At 47.3% G+C, this 27,253-nt stretch overlaps 1 long non-coding RNA gene across 1 annotated transcript; it reads right to left on the bottom strand.

Annotated features, from left to right (window-relative positions):
* Positions 1-7,418: 7,418 nt before the first annotated feature.
* On the bottom strand, positions 7,419-16,546 carry LOC146891790 (uncharacterized). The gene is made up of 3 exons (XR_015734776.1): positions 16,346-16,546; positions 8,956-9,177; positions 7,419-7,548 (listed from the first exon to the last, which is right to left on the bottom strand). It is a non-coding gene; the product is annotated as an uncharacterized LOC146891790 (long non-coding RNA).
* Positions 16,547-27,253: the final 10,707 nt, after the last annotated feature.

The raw sequence follows: 27,253 nt of genomic DNA, 5'->3' as shown, positions 1-27,253 counted from the left end.
GAAACTTTTCTTTTCAACAGATAAAGATTATTAAAGAAAACTACAACCAATCAAAAGGCAGAGAACAAGAGCTCTTGCGGTACCCAGCCCCAGCCGGTAACATCTAGAACACAACTCCGGCACCTAAGGCCCAGGGATCATTGCAGAAGACCTTGACATATGTGATCCTTTTTGCCTACTGCAAACAAGTATCCTTATCTCCGTATCACAACTAGAGAACAACCTCAGGTGATAATTTAGACGAGGTGACCTCAAGGCCCGCACACCAAATGTCTGTTATTCTTCCACTACATTTTCATAACATTAAATTCGTGATGTTGTTAGTTTTAAATTTTCCTTACATTTTGAATTAATTGATTGTGCTTGTGGTTACACGTGTGGGTGTGCACCTGCTGTGCGCATTTGAGGAGCTCACAGGATAACCTTCGGGAGTCAGTGCTCTCCTTCTGCCCAGTGGGTTGTAGGGCCCTAGCTCGGATCATTAGGTTCTTTGAAAAGTACCTTTACTCACTGAGCCAACCTGCTGGTCGATACTATTCCTTCTTATTTATATGTTTTCAGTTGTTATTGGGTGCTATGAAGTAGACCTTGTGTTCTTATTCAGATGCTAAAAAGCCCATCTTATAGATTCGTCATGACAATGAGAGAAATAAAAAGAAAACAGGATGACGTGATATGGGGACTGTCCAGACATTCCCGAAGAAACCAGGTCTGGAAACCTTGCCTCCGGCATCATGTGCACAAGGTTGATGGTACCTGAGATCCTGGGCAAAACTCCAATGCTGTTCCCTGTTGTAATCCTGGATCCGGCCGGCAGGTGGAGCTCTTCATCCCTCCATCCCGCCTGCTGAATTAGAAACACTAGCTCAAAAGTCCTGAGACCAATGTACAGTGGGAGCTGGCTGCTGCCAGAAAGAACTCACTAAGTCTAGACTCCATAAGGAAAGAAAGAGCAGTCAGTTCCCAGCAAGTCAGTTCACACGTTCCCAAGACAGTTCTCAGTGTCACAGTCAGTGACATTTGGGCTGCCTTAATTCTTGTGTGTGTGTGTCTGTGTCTATTTATTCAATAGCCACTTACCTACTCAATCTATCTTGGGATAGATCGAAGAGAAAGATGAATCCACGTTTACAGACATTCCTGTATCATGAGGGAGAAAGACAGTAAACAAACAATCACACACTCAGTAATAATAGAGGCTGCGTTTGATGGCTCTTGTCTACACTCCCAACATTTGGGAAGCTGAAGTAGGCTGTGAACCGGGGGCTAGCCTGCATTCTACAGTGAGTTCCAGAAGAGTCTGGGATACAGAGTGAGACCCTTTCTCAAAATTAACAAAACAAGCCAGATGTGGTGACGTGATTGTAATCCCAGCATGTAGGGTGTGGAGAGGGGAGTTTAAGGTCTTTCAAAACTACAACAAAAACTGAAAACAGTTATAAGAGACGCATGGAGGGAAAAGCTACAAGGGAGGTCAGTGCTAGGCTGGGAGCAAAGTGACCACAAGTTCTCCTGGTCTTGCTTAGGTGCCCCTTTATAGTGTGACTTTGTCCCAGGAGGTGAATTTGTATCAGTTCCTTTGCGTCTCCATTAATTCTGTGACTTGCTCCAATCAAGAGACTACACTAATAGAGAGTGATGTCACTTGTGAGCCTTGGTCATAAGAGACCATGCAGCTTTGATCTTTACCCTCTTGCTGCCCTGCAGACACTACATAAGCAGGCACCAGGTTAGCTTCAGACATCTCTCTGCCCCTGCTTCCCCTCCCATTCTGGCTGAGGCTCTGCAAAGCCCACCAGAGCGCCAGCAGCAGGACTGAAACGCAAAACTGACTCCAGGCAAGGCTGAGTCCATCTGGAAGTAGAGAGTTCTGAGAGCTCGGCAGGAGCGGATTATTACGCAACAATATAGAACAGACATAAGGCCCTCATCTGGTCCGGGAAGTCTATCGAGAAGGCTTCAGAGAAGAAATCGGGTTCCAACAGAAACCTGAAGGATAGGTAGGAGTCAGCCTGGTAGTGCAGGGGAAGAATCCAGGCAGCAGAACCAATAACCTGAGTGCCTTGAGCTAAAAGCACAGCATGTATGTCCGAGGACCCAGATGGAGGCTGTGCGGCACAGGGTGGTATGAGGAGAGATGGGAGCCCGACGATGACTAATGAACAGAGAGCTTTGCTTCTTCCCACCATGTCCCTCCTTCCCCAACCCAACCTTCAGGTTATATCACATTCTAGAACATCAGTGGGCTGTGTCAACCATGTGAATTTTATCCACTGTGTATGTCGAAGAATTTGAAAGTTGAAAATAGAGATCAACGGTAACCTGCTTCCCAGATGGTTGGGCACGGTCGGTCACAGTCGTCTGGGGATAAATGATAAGATGACAAGGCAGCCTGAGCGCAGGGGAAAATGTATTTTTAATAGCTGTGGTGCCCATCAGAGCTATTATGGCCCCATCTTCACGGTCTAAACGCCTACTTAAATGGAAATTTACTTGAAAAGCCCTTTCTTTGCATAATGGAAAGGCAGGCTTGTCCAGTTCCCTCTCCCCAAGGTAATAACCCCAGCATGTAATCGGATGCCTCCTTGTCGATTCTGCTCATGGGGCTCCCAGCCTGTGCGCCTTCCCCACTTCCCAGTGTCTCTCATCCCTATTCATCAGGTTCCCCTTAAGGCTGCCTCACCTCCCAGGTCACTGCTAAGAACTATAAGAGGGGCCATTGATTGAACTGACATCACTTGTGGCTCAGCTCTTTCCTCTCTCTAAGGAAGATGATCCAGGGGGAACTCCCTTGCTGGGGCGACAAGCTGAGCTTGATCACAGCAAGCTTCCTATCAGGCAGGCCAGACAGCCAGAAGAGCCTACACTCCGGTACGGTGAGGAAATGGGGTTGAAGAGACGGCTCGGCTCCATAGTTAAGGGCAATGGCTACTCTGCAGAGAAATGGTGTTCAGGTTCCAGCAACCATGTGACAGCCCACAGTCCTCTGTAACTCCTGTTTCAGAGAATCCCAAACTCCTTCTGACCTCCTCAGAAGTCAGGCATAAATGTGATACACATATATAGATTCAGGCACACACACACCTACAATATTTTTTGAAATTCCTTTTTAAAAACAAAGGGAGAATGAACCAAATCTCTCCTTGTAAAGCTGTTTTGCATTCATTTTTATCCTGCCACTGCTAGCCCCCAGCACAGAAAGGGGCATTTGTATTATTTTAAGTAAAAAAGGGAACATTTACTTGCAATAGTAAAACAAGCAGTTGGGTATAGTGGCACACACCTTTGATCCCAGCACTCTACGGGGCAGAGGTAGACAGATCTCTGTGAGTTAGGAGCCAGCCTAGTCTGTGTAGCAAGTTCTAGGACAGCCAGGGCTATAGTGAGACCCTGTCTCAAAAATAAAATGAGTCACAAGAAACTATAATTTGTCCAGGTGGTAGTGGCATATGCCTTTAATTTCAGCACTGAGGAGGCAGAGGCAGGCAGATCGTTGAGTTGGAGGCCAGCCTGGTCTACAGAAAGAGTTTCAGGATAGCTAAGGTTACACAGAGAAAAACCCTCTGGCGGGGGGGGGCAGAGAAGAAAGAGAGAGAGAGAAAGGAAGGAAGGAAGGAAGGAAGGAAGGAAGGAAGGAAGAAAGGAAGGAAGACAATCCTTTGCAGGCAGGAGGTCAGAAGTTTAAGGTCATTCTTGAATACCTCATGATGAGAGTAGGCTGCATGAAACTATCTCAAAAAGAAAAAAAACTATAGTTTGTCAAAAGATTGACAATATCACAAGGACTACAAAATTAGAGGGACTGGGAATACAAGGTAGAGCTAGTGTTGTGTTGGCGTCATGAGCCCCCAGAAACCACCAGGAGACCGAGTTCCTACGCAAGAGCAAAGAGCCTTCTTGCAAGCTCCAGCTTGGGCTCTCTGCCCACTCCAACACCGCGGAGTTCAGAGAGCATTGAGCTCGGCTGGCAGGGGCAGGGTTTTAAGGAGTAAAGGACCTCGGTGGGGGGGGGGGATTCTGGATTTAGATGGGGGTTGAACTCCTGACTGGGCAGGAGTGGGGCAGCAGAAGTCTTGACAAACAGAGATTGGTACTGATGTTGCTGTAAGGAAATTGGCAACCTATATACAAGTTAGGTAAGCTATTCTCAATGTTCTGGAGCATCTAGTATGAATGACCATGGCTAGGCAATGGATTTAGGTTACCTCAAATACCATGTGCCTCATGAAAGTTTTGTTGCTGCTTTGGGCGTTTGTTTCATTTTGTTTTTGAGACAAGGTCTCACCATGTAGCCTTGGCTGGCTTGGAATTCGCTATCTGGACCAAGATGACCACAAACTGCCTTCTGGAATGCTGGGATTAAAGGCATGTGCCTGCCTCTGCCTCCTGAGTGCTGGGATTAAACATATGCACCACACCCATCCAGCTGGTTTGTCGCATCTTTATAATAGCGGAATGAGGAGAATCGTAAATCAAGGTATTTTAAAAATACACTGGGGAAAACAGGGAGTGTTCCAGTCCAGCAAAGCAGAAACATCTGTTGTAAGCCTCAGGGGTTCTCTGATGGCATTCTTGGCCCTTGAGTTGGGGGAAGCTAGTAGTCTGTTAGTACATTCCAGAAGGATTTACCTCTTAGTAACAAGGATGCAAGCTCACACACAAGTGGGCAATAATGGCCATTAGGAAGCTAAAGATAGCCCCAGGTAATTTGGCTCTGACCCTGTAACATCCCAGGTCTCCACAACTGCACAACTTGCAATCATTCAATCAGCCCAGCAGGGCGTTTACCACGGGAAAAGCCATTTTGTTTTCTGGGAACTTCAGTTTCCCACTGAGTGATTCCTTCCCCCTGAGGAAGACGGCAGAGGATACTCCCAGCAGTCACTGAAAACCATAATGCCCTTAGTGGGGCCTCCCTGAGAAGACGGCAGTGCTCTCACGCTTCCCAAGGTCTGTGAGGCTAGGTAGGCAACTCGGATTCAAATGATGCTCTTTATCTGGAGGCAGGGAGAAAAGTCGCTCAAGTCTGACCATCTTCAGTTGGATTCCTCCTTCAACCGTTCCCTGGGCATCTTCAACTGGACCAGGGGGGCTACAAGGTCAAAAGCAGGAAAGTGGAATTTAGCCAGCATCTCCACATGGAGAAGAACAGATAAAAGCTGGACTCCATGACCCCAAACTTGTCTTCAGTATGTTGACAGGAGCTTTAGGTCTACATAAAAAAGCAGGGCAGGGGGTGAGAGCTGTGCTTAACTACACAGTCCCGGCCAAGGTGTGCTTTCCTTCATCTTCGTCCCACCTTGAAAGAAGTCATACAGCTTGAGGAGGCAAGCTGGTTTTCTGGGGGTAATTATTTCTACTGTGTGGTACAGAGTTGATATTATGGAGGCTACCCTTAGATGTTTGGCTCCTGGTGCCACTGGGCTTTACTTCCTAGAACCTAAGGGGAATACAGGTGTTGGGCAATGACTTATCTCTGTGCCTTCAGCACTGAAGAGGACAAGCTAGGTTAGGTAGAGACACTTCCTGAGTGGTAAATATACCTATGCACATTAATCAAGAATGAGGATCCAAAGTAAAAGAGAAAGACATAAAATAATAGTAGAGGTGTCAGGTCTTTTTAGTTCCCTTGTGGCCCTAAGTGAAAAGCAAGTAACCTTTAGCAAAGAAGGTTTTTAACTTTTGTTTTTAATTTTTATTTTATCTATATGGGTGTTTTGCTTACGAGTATATATGTGCACCACATGTGTGCAGTACCCCCAACTACCAGAAGAGGGAGCTATATGCTCGGATACTGGAGTTAAGGCAGTTGTTAGCCATCATGTAGGTGGTAAGAACCAAACTCCTAAAGCTACAGAGAAACCCTGTCTCAAAAAAAAACCCAACAAAACAAAGCCCAAACCCAGATCCTCTGCAAGAACAGCAAGTGCCTTTAACTGTCTTTCCAAATGCAAAGAAAAAAGTTTTATTCCATTTTCTCTCTCTCTCTCTCTCTCTCTCTCTCTCTCTCTCTCTCTCTCTGAGACAGGGTTTCTCTGTGTAGCTTTGGAGTCTGTCCTCGAACTCACTCTGTAGACCAGGCTGGCCCTGAAATCACAGAGATCCACCTGTCTCTGCCTCCCAAGTCCTGGGATTAAAGGCGTGCGCCACTACCACCCGGCAACACACACACTTTCTAGGCAGCTCCTGTGTGGACATCAGAGGACGATTTACAGGAGTTAGTTCTCTTTCTCTACCTTATGGAGTTCAGGAAACAACTCAGGTCATCAAGCTTGAAGGCAAACGCTTTTGTTACATCTAGAGGTCTTGATTGAGTTTGTTTTCTTAGCTAATTAAAATATTAAAAGTCAGGAGAAATCTCAGACACGGCAGACAGCTTTGTAATAACCTTTATTGCAAACAAAGAAACACACACACACACACACACACACACACACGGGATAAAGCATACAGAGAAAAGAACTACCCCACAGAGCTGAGAGGAGACTGGAGTGCTGGGGGTTTTAAGTGGTTTTGGTGGTCCTCTTCTCCTAATTTTGGGTTCATCAGTTTAAACAAAGAAAGGGAAACTGATAGACCCGTATCTTTATGTAAACATGTTCAGGACAAGCCTTGACTACATCTGACTAGCCTGGATCTGTGGCTGGGACTCACTGGCAGGAAAAAAACCCCACCAGGTCTTTGAGTCAAATCAAGACTGTATATCTGATGGCGTGACTGTTCTGTGATATATAAAGGGAAGGTTTTTATTTTCGATACGAGAGAGAGAGAGAACAGATAGAGGCGTCTGGAAGGGTCTAGAGCTGAGAGAGAAAGAAGTGTGGTCAGCAGACTGGATCTGACCAGGGCTATCTGCAAGAGAGGGACGAACAGCAGGGAGAAAAGAATAGAGAAGATACAGTGAGAGAAGCAGGAGTAGAGGAGAGAGAGAGAGAGAGAGAGAGAGAGAGAGAGAGAGAGAGAGAGAAGCCAGGGGAGGGAAGCCCATGAGCTGAGCTGGGGGGAGTTTTAGGGTAGGGAAGGAGGTGAGTAGGGCTAGGAGGGCAGCATGAACTTTAAACTGTTTAACAGGTGCTTGTGATACTGAGGGAGCCTGGAGTCCAGAACGAGCTAATAGGCACCACAGGTAGCCTGATGTCCCTTCTGCCAGTGGTAAGGGAAATGACTCTGTCAGTGGATGAGAACCATTTTCACAAATTCCTGAGGAAGGCTGACTTTTATCTGATCTCCAGAAATCCCAGGTTGAGCCCATTGGATTGCCTTTTGGGGCTTAGGGACTTGGAGTTTCCTTTGGACCTGGCAAAGAGGGTAAAGAAGAAGCTAAGAGGAGACTGCCATTTTCACTGTCCATCCTTCTCTGAGGCTCCTGTCCCTGTCTGACTGCATGCCCGGGATCTGCCTGGGTCCTAGGTCCTTACTTTACCCACGGAGCCATCTTGCTGACCCAGCAAAGCCTGCGATATAAACACACCTCAGCAGTGGTAATATCGCACTGGAGGTGGCCATATGGGTGAGTCAGTAGAAGAGAAACACTCCGCTCTATACCACCTTCAGGAAAAGAAAACACGAGTTATTTCATTTGGCATCATTTGGGGTTTGTATGCATATGCATGCAAGTGCCAACTATATCATATGTCTAGTTTTTTCCTAATCCTTCCAACAACCCGTGGAGGGAGATGTTCTCGCCTTTTAATACCTAGGAAACCGAGGCTTGGAAAAATGAAGAAGAATGGCACAAAGCCAGCGGGCAAGTCTAGATTGGCTTTGTGCATCTGTAATCTCAGTACTCAGGAAACAGAGGCAGAAGGATGGTGGGTTCCAACCTGGGCTACATAAGACTCTGGTTTTTGTTTTTGTTTTTTAATTAAAAAAAAAAAGTCAGGAGGCAACCAAGCCAAGAGCTAAACCCACCCACACTTCTTTCCAAAACCTCAGGCAGGGAGTGGAGCTCTGCCGAGAGAATGCCTGGATGATCCAATACCCAGTACTGCGTAAGCACGGGTGGAAGTCCAGCTTGGGAGGTGGGAGAATCCAAAATTTAAGGTCATTGTAGCAAGCTTGAAGTCAAACTGGACTACCTAGGATCCTGTCTCGAGAAAACAGAACAAGCAAAGATACTTTTAAATCAGTATGTTTCCCTTTTTAGCAATCAGTAATGTTCTAAGAAGCTGAAGCTCGGAGAAATTTAACCACTATTCTGCGGCCAGTCACACTTATTCCTCTGCCCCTTTACCTCTCGGCTGATGCCCATTATTCATTGCCTTCATACAACCTGTCATTTGCCAGGCGAGAGCTGGCTAGGCAGGTGTCTGGAGCCTTCCTTGTCTCCTACAGTGCCCCGCATGTGCCTGTCTGTAGGTAGCCACACTTAGGTTGTGCTTGCTTACTGAAATCCCCTTGACTGGCAGGACCTCTCCTCCTCCTCTGCCTGAGGTGAGGTGGGTCTCTTGGGTACAAAGAAGTGTGATGACCTCCGATTGGGCCAAAGGCAATAACTGCTGCTGGGAATCCAGCCTGCAGCAGCAACTAGAACACGTCTGATTTAATCCCATAATGCAATGTGACTCAGATAAAGCTTTTATCAGTCTTTCCCCTGCTGTGGGACAAACAGGTCATCCCAGAATCCTGGAGGGACAGTTGCTGTCATCCTGGGGCTGCCCAGAGGTACCAGAAGGGCTGACTCACTGGAAGTCAAGGTCTGTAGAGCCATTGAGTGCATGTGACTCATATTCTCCAGGACTGGAGAGACAGGAGCGAAAGGAAGAGGTTGGAGAATTCATGAGCTCATGCCAACGGGACATCAAATTCTAACAACACTTAATAATAACAGGAACAGTAATAAGGCTATTTATTAGGCACCATGCTAAGCCTTTAAGTGCATTAGCCCCACCTGGACAGTGGGCGCTACTTATCAACCTTATTGAACAGGAATCCAGGACAGGACGCATGCGTTACCTGCGCAAAGTCACACAGTTGCAAGAGCGGGGATGCTGAGATGTGCACCGACATCCGGCTGATTTGGAAGCTCTCCAGCAGCGTAAGTGTAGTGTGCCCGGCAGTGCACAGCTCCTGACCCACATAGGACTCGAGTCTTGCTTTTCAAGGCATGCTTCACCCTCTTCCTGGAAGAATTCCAGGAGGCTCTATGTAACCACAAGCTTCAATCTCCCCACTGCCCTGAAAGGGAAGAAATGAGGCCTAAAGCGAGGAGATCTGACCAATCAGGAGTAGAGGGGCTAACACCCCCCACACCTCCCACCCCTTAGGGACGGCCACGCCAAAGGCAAAGTGCAATCTGGCTTCCTGCCAACTGCTCCCTCTGCCCCACTGCTCCCTCCCCAGTCTCCCTACACTCTCCCTTTTCAGTTTTTTCCTAGATCAACTTTACTCTCCAAACTCCCAACCCATTGGTCTCCTTCATTCAAGAACACTTCTAAGTACTCACTGCTAGCAATGGCCTGGGAAATCACCTCCCTGGCTGCCAGAGAGAACCTGGACAATACAATATTAATAGCAGCTAACACTTACTGAGCCAGTCACTCTTCTTTCATCTTGAGCTGGAAAATGCAGGCAGAATGAACAAAAAGCTTTTACGTCTATCACAAGAGACCAAGTCAGACAAGGGGAGGGAGCTAGTATTTCACAAACTCTGTGTGAGGCTCGCACCCTAACGAGAGGCAAAGAGCATGTTAACAAAGAATACAGACTTTTGGCTCCTTCAGAGAAGCCCGAGGCCAGCTCCATTACCGTCCACTGTGCCCTGACAGATAAACTAATTCTCTGAATATCAGTTTCATCTATAAAAAGTAAACATTAAGTTCTCAGGCTATTGACATTATGCTTGGTTACCCAGAAACGCTTGCTGAAGATACAACGTATTTCGGTTGCAGGGCAGGGTTGCAGGGCTGGAACTGACCTAACACCTTCCTCCAGGCTGGCTTGCTTTCATAGTATTGGAAGATGCTAAGCAGGTCACTGAGGGTGAAAGGTCATCAATGGCATTAGTTATGTAGTGGTGAACTCTGACTACTGAACTGCCAGGTAAGACATGCCCACTGCTATAGTAGTGGCATGAAGGTTATGGGGGTAACTACCACTCTCTGACTGGATCTGAGATCTGCCCCACAGGAAGGAAATGTATTCCTGATTGTAAACCTTTCAAAAGGCCATGACTTGGGATGTCATGAGTTGTGTGTGGGGAGCGGGGAGGACGTGTTCTACTACTGCCGTTTTGCTAGATGTTCAGCTTGTCAGACTCCCTGTTAAATATGAGTGTGTATAGTGTGTATACCCATAGACTAGTGCCGCACTTAACGCTGGCGAGATAAAGGCCAGTGTTTGTCTCAGTGGGCAGCAGTGAGAAAAGGCGGACTCTTGAGCGTGCCACCCTAACGGGGCATCTGTATCACCACTGTTCACTGTTGAGACGGGGTCTCACTCTGAAGCCCAGGCCTGCTTTAGAACTCATTGTGTAGCCCAGGTTTGCCTCAAACTCACAAACATCTACTTGCCTCTGCGTCTGGGATTAAAGGCATGTGCCACTGGCTCTGGTGGTGAGTTATTTAAAGGACCTTTCTTTTTCTTTTTTCCTAAACTGTTAGATCCCCTGAAACAGAAGTTACAGGCAGTTATGAGCTGCCTTGTGGATGCTGGAAATTGAACCTGGATCCTCTGGAAGAGCAGTCAGTGTTCTTAACCACTAAGCCATCTCTCCAGCCCCTAAAAGACCATTCTTAACTCATTGTTGAATGACTTTTCCCAGGAGACATAAGGACACATCTATTCTAAGTTGAGAGAGTACCCACAGACTAAAGAAATAAGTCTAGGGGGGCGGTGGAGGCACATGCCTTTAATCTCAGCACTCAGAAGGCAGAGGCAGGTGGATCTCTGTGAGTTTGGGGCCAGCCTGGTCTGCAGAGTAAGTTCCAGGACAGGCTTCAAAGCTACAGAGAAACCTAGTCTCAAAAAACAAAGAAAGGAAGGAAGGAAGGAAGGAAGGAAGGAAGGAAGGAAGGAAGGAAGGGAGAGAGAGAGAGAGAGAGAGAGAGAGAGAGAGAGAGAGAGAGAGAGAAGTCTATCAAAGCCCAGCATGGTGGAAGTACTTACAAGAGTAGGCATGGCTCACAGAAGGATGTACAGCGAGGAAGGCAGAAAGGTCTGCTGGGCAGCCACACCACTGAGGAATACCTCCTTCCCCACAGATGGCCCACAGAAAGCTGCATCACGGAGGTTCCCCTGGAAATGGGTGGACAGCCACGCCACCAAAGAGAATCAGCCTGGCCGGTGTTTACCTCTTGCGTAACTGGGAAGGGAAGTTTGAGAGGCTCTCCCGAAGGAGCTTCTTCCCCTCTATCCACAGGGAACGTTTGCTTGTTTTCCAGAGGTGGCTCAGGTAGCCCAAGCTGGCCTTGAACTTGCTATAAAGGGACAGTCTGGAATTTCTGATCTTCTATCGCTGCCTCCCAAGTGCTGGCTCCCGGGTTCCAAGGGAATGTTAACGGGCTTGATCTAGTGCGGGTCTTCTGTGAATGATCCCTGTTGCCCTGGTTCAAGACCACTATATTCATGTCCAGCCCAGCGGAAACAGACATAGGACACCATACAGGGACAAATCACTTGGACAATTTTTAAAATTTAAAAAATTTCTCTACACAGGGTTTCTCTGTGTAGCCCTGGCTGGACTGGGCATGTCGCACAAATCTTTAACCTCAATACTGGGGACATAGAGGCAGGTAGATCTTTGTGGGTTCCAGGCAAGCCAGGACTGCATAGGGAAACCCTGTATTTAATACAAATAAATTTTTTAAAAAGGAGTTGGGCAGGATGGCACACACCTTCAATTCCAGCACTTAAGAGTCAGAGGCAGGTGGATCTCTTTAAGTTTCTAAGACAGCATGGTCTGCATAGAAAGTTCCAGGCCAACTAAGGCTACATAGTAAGACTCAGTCTCAAAATAAATAAAGAAATAAAGAAATAAAAAAACAAAAAAGAGAAAAAAGAAAAACCTTCTCTCCCCAATTTCCACTTCAACCTGGGTACCTGTCCCCAGAAAACTACCCTCCCTGGAGCCCCTTTGCAGATGACAGGTGTTGGCACCCCTCAAGTTCAGAAAGAAAAGCGGAACAAGATGTCTGCTTCTGGGGAAAACTGCCTTTTACACTTGGCTTCTTTTCCATTAAAATCGAAAGTTGCAATTCAATCAGGAGAAAATTGCCCTGGGGACCATTGAACAGACATCTTAGCTCAAATCAGGCCCTGAGTACATGTGTCAAAAGAACCTCACACTCCCGTTCATTGCCAGCCAAGTCTCAGGGGGTGGGCCAATTGATTGGGGAGCATTCAGTCAGACCTAATGTTCATTGCACATATCTTCTGTGCATTGTAGCTGCCAGGCCAGCCATCTAATTATGAGTTCAAAGTCCCTGAATCTACCATGTGCTAAGGAGAACACGCAAGAATGAAAGATACCTCTGCTGCCCTGGTCTGCCCAGGGCAGACTGGGCAGACCTAGCTGAGAAGACCAAATGCACAAAAAACTCCTCAGGATTTAAAGGAGTTGGTAAGAGGACAACTATTGGGGGCTGGGAAGATGGCTCCGCGGTTAAGAGCACGGGCTGCTCTTCCAGAGGTCCTGAGTTCAATTCCCAGCACCCACATGGTGGTTCACAATTGTCTGTAACTCCAGCTCCAGGGATCTGGTATCCTTACACAATGCACATAAGATAAAAACAAATTATTAAAAAAAAAAAAGATGACCACTGACCAAGCGGCCGGTGTCGGTCCTTAGCATATACTCGTTCATCTCTTCGTCACAGCTCTGCCAGTGTTCTAGTTTGCCCTCTGTTGCTGTGATAGAACACTGAACCGAACCAACTTGAGGGAATGAAAGGATTTGTTTGGCTTACACCTCCCTATCACAGTCCATCATTGAAGGACATGGGGCAGGGACAGGCGGGACCCACGAGGGAAGCTGCTTTCAGGTTTTCAGGCTCAGACACCTTTCTTTCTTTTCTCTTCCTTCCTTCCTTTCTTCCTCCCTCCCTCCCTCCCTCCCTCCCTCCCTCCTTCCCTTCCTTTCTTTTCTTTCTTTTTTTTAATAGCTTTAGAGCCTGTCCTGGAACTTGCTCTGTAGACCAGGCTGGTCTTAAACTCACAGAGACCTGCCTGTCTCTGCCTCTTGATTGTTGGGATTAAAGGCGTGCGCAACCAACGCCAGGCTCAGACACCTTTCTTTTGTAAACCAGGACTGCCTCCTGAGGTGCTACTGCCCCCAATGGGCTGGGCCCTCCTACGTCAATCATTAATCAAGAAAATACCCCCACAGCCTTGCCTACTGGCCAATTTGGTGAGGACATTTGCCCCATTGAGAGGCCTTCTTCCCAGACAACCCTGGGCCATGTCAAGTTGGCAAAACAAACAACAAACAAAACCTAGCACAACTAGGTAGGGCAGATGCCATTACCACCTGTGTTTGTTTATAGATGAAACAATGTTTAGCTATCGAAAGTATAGGGTTTTTATTTTTTGGTTTTTTTGTTTTGTTTTGTTTGGGTTGGTTGGTTTTGGTTTGTATAGTCAGGATTTCTTTTTTTCTTTTTGGCTTTTCAAGACAGGGTTTCTGTCGGTAGCCCCAGCTATCCTAGAACTTGCTCTGTAGATCAGGCTGACCTCATTCATACTCAGAGATCTGGCTGCTTCTGCCTCCCAAGTGCTGGGATTAAAGGCATGTGCCACCACCACCTGTCAAAAGTAGAGTTTTTAAAACAAAGTAGCACTCATGAAGAGGTGCCACGGGGGTGTCATTATCTTCAAAACTAGTTTCTCTCTTATGCTGGGCATGGGACTCACATGTGGAATTAAGGTACTCAGGAAGCTGAGGCAGATGGATCTCTGGCAGCCTGGTCTACACAGTGAGCTCCAGGTGAGTCAGGGCTATACAGCAGGACCTTGTCTCGGCAACAGCTGGTTTCTTGGAGATTATTGGGACGAACTCTCACGGTAGGATGGTCAGGCGGTTTCCATTCTTTCATTCTATCCCATTGTCATCTTTTATGAGAAATTTTAAGTAAGTGAGGTTAGAAAAGATTAGAAAGATCTAGATTCAAATTATGACTCTTATAGTAATCATGAAAATGACTTCACCCTAAATATTCCAAGCGGAGTTTCTAATACAAAGGAATTGACGCTGTGGCAGCTTAGGTGACAGAGAAGCCATCACTGATGTGATGGGGAAAGTAAAGCAAACCAGACATTATAAGCAGGGTCAGAAAATAGCAAGGGTAGGGGTATTTTGCCTTCTGTCCCCTTTGTCCTCTATGTCATTTAATTTCATGTCACTGTGACGACAGTAGCAGACAGAAACAACTTAAAGGGAGGAAGGCATGGCAGAGGGTGTCTGTCATAAATGGGGAGGCATGCAGAGGGTCTCATCTGTCATGGAGGGGGGCATGCAGAGGGTCTCACTCCGTCATGGAGGAGGAGACATGCAGAGGGTCTCTGTTTGTCATGGGGGGGGAGGCATGCAGAGGGTCTCTGTCTGTCATGGGGGGGAGACATGCAGAGGGTCTCAGTCCCTCATGGAGGGGGGACATGCAGAGGGTGTCCGTCATGGAGGGGGAGACATGCAGAGGGTCTCTGTCTGTCATAGGGGGGAGGCATGCTGAGGGTCTCTGTCTGTCATGGGGGGGAGGCATGCAGAGGGTCTCTGTCTGTCATGGGGGGGAGGCATGCAGAGGGTCTCTGTCTGTCATGGGGGGGAGGCATGCAGAGGGTCTCTGTCTGTCATGGGGGCGGAGGCATGCAGAGGGTCTCTGTCTGTCATGGGGGGGAGGCATGCAGAGGGTCTCAGTTAGCAGCAGTAGGAGGGGGCAAAGTTGTTCGCATCGTCGAGGCCCAGGAAGTAAAGAGAGGAGGATCAGAAAATAGAGTCAGACAGGACCAGAGGGCCCAGTCCTAGAGGCCTACTGTGACCATCTGGGCCTCCCGCTATAGGCCACCAGCTGGGGGACTAACATTCAAATCGTGAACCCGAGTCTAGGTGATTAAGAGCACTTGCTGCTCTTGAAGAGGACCTGCTTCCAATCCAGCACCTGCTTGGTGGCTCCTAATCATCTACAACTTCAGTTCCAGGACATCCAACAGCCATGCACACAGCACGCATGCATGCATGCAGACTATTTAATTAAAATAAATTAACAAATAAGAAAGAAAAGAGGAAGGAAGGCAGGGAGGAGGGAGAGGAAGGGAGGGAGAAGGGGGGGGGAGGAAGCAGGGAAGCAAGGAAGGAAAATGTGGACCTGTGAGGGACAGTTTGGATCCAAACCAGAACCTTTTCATCTGGTACCGTTTGCTCCGGTTGGCCAACCTCAGTCAGAGCCAACAGGAAAAGGACCCTGGGAAACGCAGCCTGATCAGGAGTGGACAGGTTTAGAGGAGAGGGCGGGCCTCTGTACCATGGTAACGGAAGAGGAGCGGATGTGAGGGCAAACTAGTGTCAAGTTCCTGCCTCATAAAATGACTTAAATTCAGGGGGCAAACATACAGAAAACGTTAGCACCATCCCTGGCACCTAACAGGGGGCGGCTGTAGCTCATTTTCTTTTCCTAGCTGGAAAACCCAAAATTCAGATAGATGTGCTCCAGCAAAGAGGCTGGGCATCTGGGAAAGCAGGGTAATCTTGAAAAAGTCAATTCCTTTCTTTCAGCCTTAATTCTCCTTTCAGTTCTTTAGATTGCTAAGAAAATTCACTTTTCCTGTAAATATTTTCTGAGCACCTGCTGAATTCCAGGCACTGTGCAGATAAACACGACACACACAATCCTCAGACCTGGGGCTGACAGTTTGGTGGGCAGAGAGCCACAGAAGTTACACAGGTGACCATACAGTGGTATTGATAAATGGCACGAAGAACCAAGTGCTGCGAGGGAGGTTGAGGGAGAACTAGTCTAGTCTAGGGAGGTCAGGGCATCTTCTCTGTGACCTGGGGAAGATCTGCTGGAAGATTGAACACTGACCGGCAAAGGTGCGGCCCGCCAGGGACCACGCCTCACAAGCGCTCGGAAAGACCCGGCATCACATCAGGGCACTGGGTCAGGTCCGTGGCTCAGGTCCCAGTCCCGCGTTCCCCGCCCTGGGCCCCTGCTGATCCTGCGCGCTAATGCGTATTGAATTTTCGTTGAATTGGCCCGCACAGAGTGTACAGCGGTGGCGCTGCCAGAGCCTCCTAATTCCCTTTACATCGATCCCGCCGTTAATGACATAACCTTCTCCTCTAATTAACTGACGACTGCATTAGCGGCCTCCAGCTCGCAGCCCGCAGCTCATTTTCCCCCGCCCGGGCACCAACCTCCAGCGCGCGCCTCGCCCGCAGTGCGGTTGACTGAGGACCTAGAGCAGTTTGCTGTGCTCACCGGATCCGGGTCCCAGCCGGGATGGATGCAGGCGGGATATTGTTCCAAGATGTGGCCACCTTTGCGTCAGCTCAAGCGCGGTTATTCGTGTTGTTGTTTACAGTGTTCCAACACTGGGCAGAGCACTTAACATACTTTAGCTTATGATTCATTATAATGACTCTAGAGACACATAGTGGAAATTGGGGCTGGTAGGAGGAGGGAAAACGCAAGAACCACAGACGTTCAAGCACTGTGAAGGCGGGGGCTCCCAGGCCCCTTCACCAACCGGCTGGACTCCCAGGTTTGTGTTGTACCCCTAGGTAACTCCCGACACTATGCTAAGGGTTTTTATAGACGTGCTGCTTGGCAGAACAGCCGCAGATAATTTGAGCCTCAGTAACATGAATCCTGAAACTCCAATTCTGATTTTTTTTTTTCCTTTGCTTTATCTTTCCTGGTGTTCATTTCTCTGAAGTGGTCAAATTTTTGTCTTCTTTGTCTTTAATTATTTAATTACAATTTATTTATTGTGTGCTGAGAGAGGGGTTGTGGGTGCGTCACAGCAAGTGTACAAGTCAGAGGGCAACTTGCCGGAGTTTGGGCTCTCCTTCCGCCACGTGGGTTTTCCAGAATGAGGTCATCAGGCTTGGCAGCAGGTGCCTTTACCCAGTGTGCCCTCAGGTTGGCCCTGGTTTTGATTTTTGAGTCAAGGTTTCCCTGTGTAGCTGGCCTCCAACTTTCGATCCTCCTGCCTTAGCCTCTGGAGTGCTGGGACTGCAGACCTGTGCCAACACATCCAGGAAGGGGTCATGCTCTGGAATTCCGTGGGTGGCAGAGAAATTGTCTTCTCTTGCCAAAGTTTGTTTACTTGATGATTGCTATTTCTCTGTCTCTGTCTCCCTGTCTCTCTGTCTATCCCCACAACCCCTCAGTGTGTGTGTGCGCATTGTTACTTTTTGAGAGAGTCTCAAGTAGCCTGGGCCGGTCTTGAATTTCTGATCCCCCTGCCTCAATCTCCCACTGTAATTTCAGCTCAAAAATGTAAACTTTAAAGTATATCTCCTGGTGTTCTAGAGATGGCTCAACAGTTCAGAGCACTGGCTGCACTTGAAGACCTGTGTTGGGTTCCCAGCACCCACATAGTGGTTCACAATCATCTGTAGCTCCAGTTCCAGATCGCTTCAGGGCCCAGACATGCAGTGCGCGCGCGCACACATGCACACGCGCGCGCGAGCACGCGCGCACACACACACACACACACACACACACACACACACACACACACACATATATATATATATATATATATATATATATATACAGGAAGAACACTCATTCACATGATTTAAAATAAATCTACAAGAATCTGTCTTAGCCGGGTGGTGGTGGTGCACACTTTTAATCCCAGCACTCGGGAGGTAGAGGCAGGAGAATCTCTGTGAGTTCAAGACCAGCCTGGTCTACAAGAGCTAGTTCCAAGACAGCTAGGGCTGTTACACAGAGAAACCCTGTCTCAAAAATAAATAAATAAATAAATAAATAAATAAATAAATAAATAAATAAATAAATAAATGGAATGGCCTTCCAGAGTATCCCTTACATTGAAGAGGCATGTGAAGGTGAAGAATCGGGCTTAGAGAGGCTTGTGGGGTTGCTCTATCACAGTGAAGAGGTGGCGAGACCAGAAGCCCTCTGGGCTCATCTGCCGCCCTCTTCCCTCCACTGCCTAGGAATCTTCCCTGGGGGGGAAACCTGGATTTGACAAGTCTTTAACATCCAACCCTGAAGTAAATATTAGAATCACAGATTTCCTCTTTGTTTTTTTTTCTTTTAAAGATTTATTTATTATATATACAGTGTTCAGTGTCTGCAGGCCAGAAGAGGGCACCAGACCTCATTATAGATGGTTGTGAGTCACCATATGACTGCTGGGAATTGAACTCAGGACCTCTGGAAGAGCATCCAGTGCTCTTAACCGCTGAGCCATCTCTCCAGGCCCTCCTCTTCCTCTTTTCTCTTTGATTCATCTACCACACAAAGGGGCCTCATCGTTTGTGTGTTTGTTTGTTGAGATAGGATTTCTCTGTGTAGCCCTAATTGTCCTGGAACTAGATTTGTAGACCCAGGCTGGCCTCAAATTCACTGAGATCTGACTGTCTCTGCCTCCCAAATGCTGGGATTTAAACTGCCTGGAAGAGTTCTTTTAAATTATGAATGCTTGACCTTGTCTTAGGCTTGTCCCTACTAGCTCTTATAACTTAATTTAACTTGTTTCTATTCATCTACGTTTTGCCCCAGGGCCTTTTACCTTTCTTTCATTTAGTACATCCTGCTTTCCTGCTTACTCTCTATCTGGACCCTGGTATCTCTTTTTCTTTCATCCCCCAAGCCTAAATTCCCCCTCCTACTTACTCTCCCTGCCTGGAAGGCCAACCTATACCTCCTACATTGTTATTGGCTGTCCAGCTTTTTATTAGACCAATCAGGTGCCTTAGGCAGGCAAGGTACAACAGCAAAATATCTTTACATAATTAAACAAATGCAACACATCTTTACATAGTTAAACAAAGATTCCACAACATAAGCAAATGCAACACATCTTTGCAAAGTTATGTATAAAAATGTTTGGCAACAGTAACTTTAATGTGCTACTTTAAAGTCTGTATTTATTGTAATATAATAATCGAAGGGCCCACCGTTCTCTAGATGGAGACTGAAGAGCAACAGGATTAGGCCACTTGCCAGAATCCCCTCAGCTGATTAGTGTTGCTGAGTCTCAAATCCAGATCAAGGCGGATCTGCTTCCCTTGTGCCCTTTTCACTGTGCTCTGTGGTCTTTGAGCCACTGAAGGTCTGTGCCCTCCGAGTAAGCGTGCCGTTTCTGAGGAACCGAGTACTTGATTTGGGAATTCATTGCCACATCCCTTCACTCCCCTCTCTTCCCCACAGTGGAGAGCCAGCTTGAGTCAGATGGTCTTTTTCAGGGACTACAAGGGGTCTTTTGTGTTAGGAGGGCACAGACAGAGTCAGCCTGGGGCAAACTTGGGAAACAGACAAACCTCCTAAGTGCCAGGCTCACCCTCCTTGTGGGAGAGGGGCGAAGTCACTCCCTTCACAGCCTGTCTGATATGCATGTCCCTAAGGCCTCCCTTCTGAAGGAACCCTGGGCCCTCACTTCAGTCCGCGATGTCTTTCAAGTTTCCTGCTTTACAAAGCCTCAGTGATCGGGCCATGCTGAATTCCTGACCCTCCTCATGCCTTACTTTCCCAGTAAGCAAAGAGCACCCTTGTGGTCCTCTTATCAGTGGTTAGTGTTGTGGCTCTGCATGAGTTAAGTTCCAGACACCTGTTTCTCCTTCCTGTAGAACAGGTTCATGGGAGGCTGGAGAAATGGCTCTGCAGGGGAGACCATGAGCCTGAGAACCTGGGTTTGGATCCTGGTACTGTTGTTAACAAACAAAACAGGAATAAAACCAGTGGAAGGCAATTGAAATGGCCCAGCGCTTAACACCAAGGCTGATGACTTGAGCTCTGTCCCTAGGACCCACAAGTTGTAATGAAAGTACCATCTCCTGCAGGCTGTCCCCTGGCCTCCTCTACACATGCACAAACATTCACAGACATGCAAATAAATAAATGTGATATAATCATTGGTTCAGGCCCAGCATAGTTGTTGGCATCTATAACCTAGCACTGTGGAGGCAGAGAAAGCAGTATCGAGGGGATTTGCTTCCTGCCTGTCCAGCTCCAGACAGCAAGAGATCCTGCCTCAAAGGAATAGGGTGGACAGTGGCAGGGCAGAACAGAGGTCCCTTCTGGCTTCCTCAAGCAAGAAAATATAAGAAATGGTGATGGATTTTAAATGAAATAATAAGCTGGGCAGGGTGGCACACACTTTTAATATCAGCACTTGGGAGACAGAGACAGGAATTTCTGAGTTTGAAGGCTCCCTGGTCTACAAACTCTGCTTGAAAAGTAAAATAAAATGAGATAATAGTACCTGCCCTAAATAACTATTTACTTTATTTTATGAGAACGTGTGTTTTGCCTGCATATATGTCTATATCTATATCTACACCTATACCTATATCTATATCATCTATACACTATATATTCCTGGTGCTCATGGAGGCCAGAAGAAGGCACTGGAGTTACAGGTGGTTGTGAGCCAACATGTGGTTTCTAGGAACCGAACCCAGGTCCTATGTAAGAACAGCAAGTGCTCTTAACCCCTGAGCCATCTCTCCAGTCACGGAATTTAACTCTTGCTGCCACTATTTTTCAAAGAGTATGCAGTTCATATTGAAATTTTCTTTCAGAATTGATAGATACGAGATAGATACTAAAAAGAAACAAACCACGAGGCAACTCGGCTTTAAAAGGCCACACAGGTAAAGCTCATGCAGTGTTGGACACTGCGCTCACAAAGAATAATGCCTCTCACTACTGTCTGTCTGTCTGTCTGCACCTCAAAAGTTGCTTTATCTCTGGGTCACCTTACTGCCTGCTTTACCTAGTCCACCGCAGGTGTTTAGCAGAAGAAGATTCAAAGCCAACACAAGTATGAGCAGCCCAGGGTCTTGGGAAAAAACGCCTCTCCCTTCTGTTCAGTTCAACAGAGACTCCAGACGGTCTGGTCTGTTTATAGACTTCCTTCTGTGGGGGATGGGCTCCTCATGCTTGGCACTGCCCTAGCCCAGACACAGGCTCATTTCATCCTTTCACACACACATCCCCTCATGCCAATGACCTTTGCTCTGGGATGTCACTGAAAGGGTGAAGGGTCCCGGATCTCTGCAAGGCCAGGAATACCAAGCATGCCAGTCCAGGCTTCTGTATGCCGGCGCTCCAAGACCCCTGCCCCTTCCACAAGGCCTAGCTTGTGTCCTAGCTGCCCTGCCGTGCCGTGTGTCCTTCCCTGGGGAGAGAAGTGACAGGAGGGCCTGCTCTCAGAACCCCGGTCACAGCCGACCGTTTGTCGCCCACTCAACACTTTAACCTTTCTAGCCTCTGCATTTGTCCCTCTGATCTCTGGGCCGCCCTTTCCTCATCTCTGCAAAACAAATCTTGTTCATTGTTCAAGCCTGGCCCTTCCAGAAAGCCGTCCCTGCAGCCTGGAAAGAGCTCCCTGTGTCCGAGGCCAAGTCTAGATCCTATCGCTTCTTGTAATTTAGGCTATGGGGTCTCGGCCCCATGCTGGACATCGGATGTGCGGGGAGTCAGGCGGGCTGAGCTTTGATTGCCAGATCAGTCACTTGTCAGCTCAGGAGCCTTGGGTGAGTTGTTTGGCTGCACTGAACCTCCTTGTAAAATTGAGAAAATAAAATCGGATGATTATGAAAATTAAATGAGATAATGCTCATTAGGCCATTAGCATGGTGCCTTGTACACATTAAACTCCCAATAAATGTTAGCCATTATCCTTGTTTCTGTTCTTCCACTCCCATTCCACCCACAGCCTTCAGATAAGGCCTTGACCACTTCAGTATCTAATGGCAGAAGGTTTTTGTTTTATTTATTTGGTTTTCTTTTTTTTTGGAAGGCAAAATTTTATTGGAATTAATCTCTTAGATCCAGATGTGAAAACCCTTCTTTGGGGAGAAACAACTATGTTGAGAACACGCTAAGAACCTGAGATTCCCAACAGAGGATGCAGGACTGAACCGTAGGATGTCCTTGCAAGCGAAGAAGAAAACCAAGGGCTCTTCAGCCAAGGAAAGTGTCTGGAGGCTTACAAATCAAACTAACAAGCGCGGGGTGGGTGGGGTTGTTTGTTTGTTTTTATTCTCGACTGAGACAGGATCTCACTATAGCTTGGGCTGGCCTGAAATTGTTAGGTAGACCATGCTGGCCTTGAACTTGACGGAGACCCTCCTGCTTCTGCCTCCGGATTAAAGGAGTGTATCACCACACCTGGCCTCTGACTTCTTTTCGAAGAGAGGAAAGGATTTATTTGGGATCATAGTTTGAAAGTAGTCTGTTGTGGAAAGGAGGGTGTGGTGTTGGGCGTGGAAGGCAGCTGGTCACAGGGACACACAGATTAGCAGGCGGAGAAAAGGTGCCGGATTTTTGTCACTATTGTACAGGAGTTCATAGAAAAGAAGTGAGAAAGAGACAGCTAGACTTCGGAGAGTCTCTGTCCCCTCTAATGAAAGGACATGAATTTGAATGACAGAGAAGTGACTAGCTACAATGTATAGGAAGCTAAGGGAGCTGCCTGCTCTTCAGTAAAGTCGATTTATTTACGCAAATTCATCTTGGTGTTAAGTCCTCCTTTGGATAACAAGAAAAGTTTTTCTAGGGCTGGAGAGATGGCTTAGTGGTCAAGAGCACTAGCTATTCTTGCAGAAAGCCAGGTTCAGTTCCAGCACCCACACTGTTTCACAACCATCCTTAACCCCAGTTCCAAGGGATCTGATGCCTTCTTCTGACCTCCTCGGGCACTAGGCATGCGTGTGGTGCACAGCCATATATGCAGGCATAACACTCACACACATAAAATAAAAATAAATAAATCTGTAAAAAATTTAAGAGTAGCTTTCTTTTCTCTGGGCAGTGGTAGCACACCCCTATAATCCCAGCACTGGGGAAGTAGAGGCAGAAGGATCTCTGAGTTTGAGGACAACCCAGTCTATAGAGCAACTTTCAGGACAGCCAGGGCTACACAGAGGAACCTGTCTTGAAACAAACAAACAAAAGGAGTAGCTTTGCTCTAGGTATAGGGGTTCAAATCCCCAAGCTATCTGGGAATCTGAGACATGATTGCTGAGACCAGCCTGGGTAACATGGGGAAACACTATCAGAAAAAAAGAGAGAGAGGGAGGGAGGCAAGGAGGGAGGAAGGAAGGAAGAGAGGAAGGAAGGAAGGAAGGAAGGAAGGAAGGAAGGAAGGAAGGAAGGAAGCTAGCTGAGCGTAAACCTGGTAATACACACCTATAATACCAGCAGCACTTGGGACCTGGAGACCAAAGAGTTGGCGTTCCAGATCATTCTCCACTACATAGCAAGTCTGGGGACAGCCTGGTCTACATGAGACCTTGTTTCAACAACCTCAAGGGGAATAGAAAGGCAGCTTTCTCACTCTGCCACAGGGAAGGCCCCTTCCTGGATTGCAAATTTATGCCTTGCCTTCAGGAGATAAAAGACAGAGGTGGTGGCACAAGCCTTTAGTCCCAGCACTCAGGAGGCAAGGGGAAGACGGATCTCTGTGAGTTCGAGGCCAACACGGTCTACAGAGCTAGTTCCAGGACACCCAGGGCTACAAAAAGAAACCCTGCCCCCAAAACAAAACAAACACACAAAGATAGAGAACTCTTACCATTTCTGTTGGTTCTCATTGCCTTCAGCTCAGTGCGAAAATAAACTTAACTTGTGGGTAACACCGTCACTCTGCCCTACTCTTCAATGGCCAAGACCAGAAATCTAGCAAGCCAACAGCAACTTCTGTGCTTCCTGCGCCTAGTACTACCCCTATCCAAAAGCACCAGTCTTGACCATGAACCCAGATTTCCTCACGTAGAGAAAATTAGTATACAAAAAGTGGTAAATAATTGAGGATGCCCCTGGCTCCTGACTCACTGGGTCGGCTTCTCTAAGGCCTCTTTGAACTTCCTGGAACTGCATTGTATAACGGTTAGTTACTCTTGTGCTACGTAATTCAAGTAATTCTGTTACTTGGAGTCCAAAGCCTACCGACAAAGATGCTACCTCTGCTTTCACGAATTGTCCAAGGTCCCCTGGGATCTGAGCTGCAGACCCAGCCTTCTGGTTTTCAGCCTGGAGCTCAGGTTTTGAAAAGATGTCCTAAGGCCGCTCCACACAGAACCTGGGCACAATTAGTGGAAGAGTCAGCAGTGCCATCTTAGTGTTGTTTCAGGTCCTAGAACAGACGTCACGGTGCCCACAGAGGTCTCTCCCAGAAGCAACAATAACAATGGCTGTCATTTATCCAGAGCTCATCCCATAAGGGGCACTATGTAAAGTATTATAATAATATATTCCAACCTTTAAAACAACCAAGTTGGGGTGCTGGGATGAGAGAGCAACTGGGGACGCACTCACAGCACAAGCATAAGGACCTGGATTTGGATCCCCAGTGTCCATGCTGTTTTTTTTTTTTTTTTAAAAAAAAAAAGCTAGGTATGGCAGCTTCTAGCCATGCATGGGTGGGTTGGAGACAGGAGGATCCCTGAACCTGCTGCCTAGGTGGTCTTGGTGAATCAGTGAGCTCTAGGTCCAGTAAGAGACCCTATCTCAAAAAATAAGATGGAAGCCAGGCATAGTGGCACATACCTTTATTCTGGCACTTGAGAGGCAGATGCAGGTGGATCTCTGTACGTTTGAGGCCAGCCAGAGTTACATAGTGAAAAACCCTGTCTCAAAATGAAACAAACAAACAAGCACGAAGTTCTGCTGTCCCAAGACTCTCCTTCAGAGCTCTGCTCCCAGAGCCCTTGGCATTGGGCTTCACAGAAACTAGTCTAATGGCATTAACCATCCCAGCCATGACACCATTAAGAGCTGCAGCCCAGCCACGGTGCCTCCACCTAATCTTGGCCCTGGACTGTGGGCTGGGAGAGTATCTAGTTGTTTACCAGGAATTTGGACCTTCTTCAGAGAAAAGCACAGATGACCTATTAGTCTAATTCAAGCACTTAGCAAGGAATGACTGTACCATTCACACCCCCAGGCCCAGGCTAATGGAGAGGCCTCAGATGCTCAGAAACCTCCCCGGGAGGAGAGGAAGAAGGAAGGCGGGCAGACCCTGTGCCCCCGCTGGAGTTTGCAGGGAGGCATCTTGGCTGAGCATTTCCTGGGCTAGGCAGGCTATGAGGATACAAGAATATGCAGGGAAAGGGTTGGCTTTCCACCCACCACTCTGGCAGCAGTGTGTGTGTGTGCGTGTGCGTGTGTGTGTGCACCAGGTGTGCATGTGATGTACATATACACACAGGCAAAATACTCATAAACAAACAAACAACAAAAGCAGTGTCTGGGGACATACCCCAGTGGCAGAGCACTTACCTAGCATGTGTGAGGAGCTTGGTTCAGTCTTCATCATAAAACATACACACACACACACACACACACACACACACACACACACACACACACAAAACCTTAGATCAGAGAAAAGTGGAAAGCGTTCTGGTGTGAATCTGATTTGTATCCACAGAAAGCTTTGTTGGAGTTCAGTCCCCACTGTAGGCTCTACATGGTGGTGCACACCCATCCCAGAAATCGGAAGACAGAGGAGCTCTGTGAGTTGGAGGACAGCCTGGTCTATATAATGAGTTCCAGACCAGCCAGTGCTGCATAGTGAGACTCTGTCTCACACATCCAACCCCACCCCCCATCAAAACAAGAAAGTGGAAACAGTCCAACTTTGGTATTTAGAGAGGGGAGACCTTCGAGAAGCGATCAGAAAAAGATCATCAGGGATGTGCCTCCATGATTGGATACTGGAGAGAGAGAGAGAGAGAGAGAGAGAGAGAGAGAGAGAGAGAGAGAGAGAGAGAGAGAGAGGTTCTTCCAGCAAAGCCATAGCCAGAGATAGTCCCTTGATCTTAATCCAGAAGTAAACCAAATAAACCACCTTTTAGCGGACAGGGAATCCTGCTGTTAAACCCATGATCTTTTGGACTCAGCTTCCTGTAGCTGGGATTACAGATTGTGCCACTGGGCCCAGAGAAACCTCTTTTTCCTTATAATTTACCAGATCTGTGATATTGTGTTATCAGCAATCAAAGATTAACTAGGTAGGGGAAGAAGGATCAGAAGTTGAAGATCATTCTCACATCTCCAAATACACATCGGGTTGGAGATAAATCTTAGTTTCAGGAGACCCTATCTCGAAAACCAAATAAACACATAGCTCATTGGGTGGAGGTGCTTGCCATCAAGTCTGAGCACCTAAATTTGAACTCTGGGACCCACATAAAAAGTGAGAAGTGGGGGCTGGAGAGATGGTTCAGCGTTTAAGAGCACTGACTGTTTTTCCAGAGAACTTGGGTTCAATTCCCAGCACCCACATGGCAGCTAACAACTGTCTGTAACTCCAGTTCCAGGGAATCTGATATCTTTATGTAGTGAGGGCCAGCTTGTTGGGGTTTCTGTCCCGCCCAGTACCCCAACAAGCCAGCAAGTCCCAAGGAAAATCACACGGAGTCTACATCAGGTTATAAACTGATTGGCTCATTAGGTCAGGCTTCTTGTTAACTCTTATAACTTATGTTACCCCATTATTCTTATCTACGTTAGCCACATGGGCTCAGTACCTTTCTCAGTGTGACAGCTTACATGTTGCCTCTTTGGTGGTCTGGACAGGAGTGGCAGAGGAACTTCCCTGCTTCCCAGCATTTTGTTCTGTTTACTCCGCCTACCTAATTTTCTGTCCTATCAAGGGGCCAAGGCAGTCTCTTTATTGACCAATGAAAATAACACAATAGACAGATAACCCTCCTCCATCATCTTTATATCCAAAAACACATAAAATAAAGTTAAATGAAGTTTTTAAAAGGTGAGAAGTATCTCCTTCAAATTGTCCTCTGACCCCCACACATGCACCATAGCATGTTTATTTGTTCACATACAAAAGTAAATAAATAAATGTAAACACAACCAAATATCCGTGAGTTCAGAACTGGTTGAATAAGCTGTGCATATGAACATACACCATACAAGTCCACGGTGTGCAGTGAAGAGGAGCAGGCTCAGCTGAGGCTCTATTCACAGTTGCTGCAATGTCTGTGTCTTACACTTGGACGTGCACCTCCACACACATATCCCCCAGCCGAGCCGTGGTAGTACATGCCTGTAATCCCAGCATTCAGGAGGCAGAAGCAGGTGGATCTCTGAGTCGA

This window comes from Myodes glareolus, chromosome 13 (genome assembly GCF_982192425.1).
Source record: "Myodes glareolus chromosome 13, mMyoGla1.1, whole genome shotgun sequence".
Classification (NCBI taxonomy): Eukaryota; Metazoa; Chordata; class Mammalia; order Rodentia; family Cricetidae; genus Myodes; species Myodes glareolus.
The sequence above is the reverse complement of the archived record's forward strand: the minus strand, read 5'-3'. Positions and strand labels throughout refer to the sequence as shown.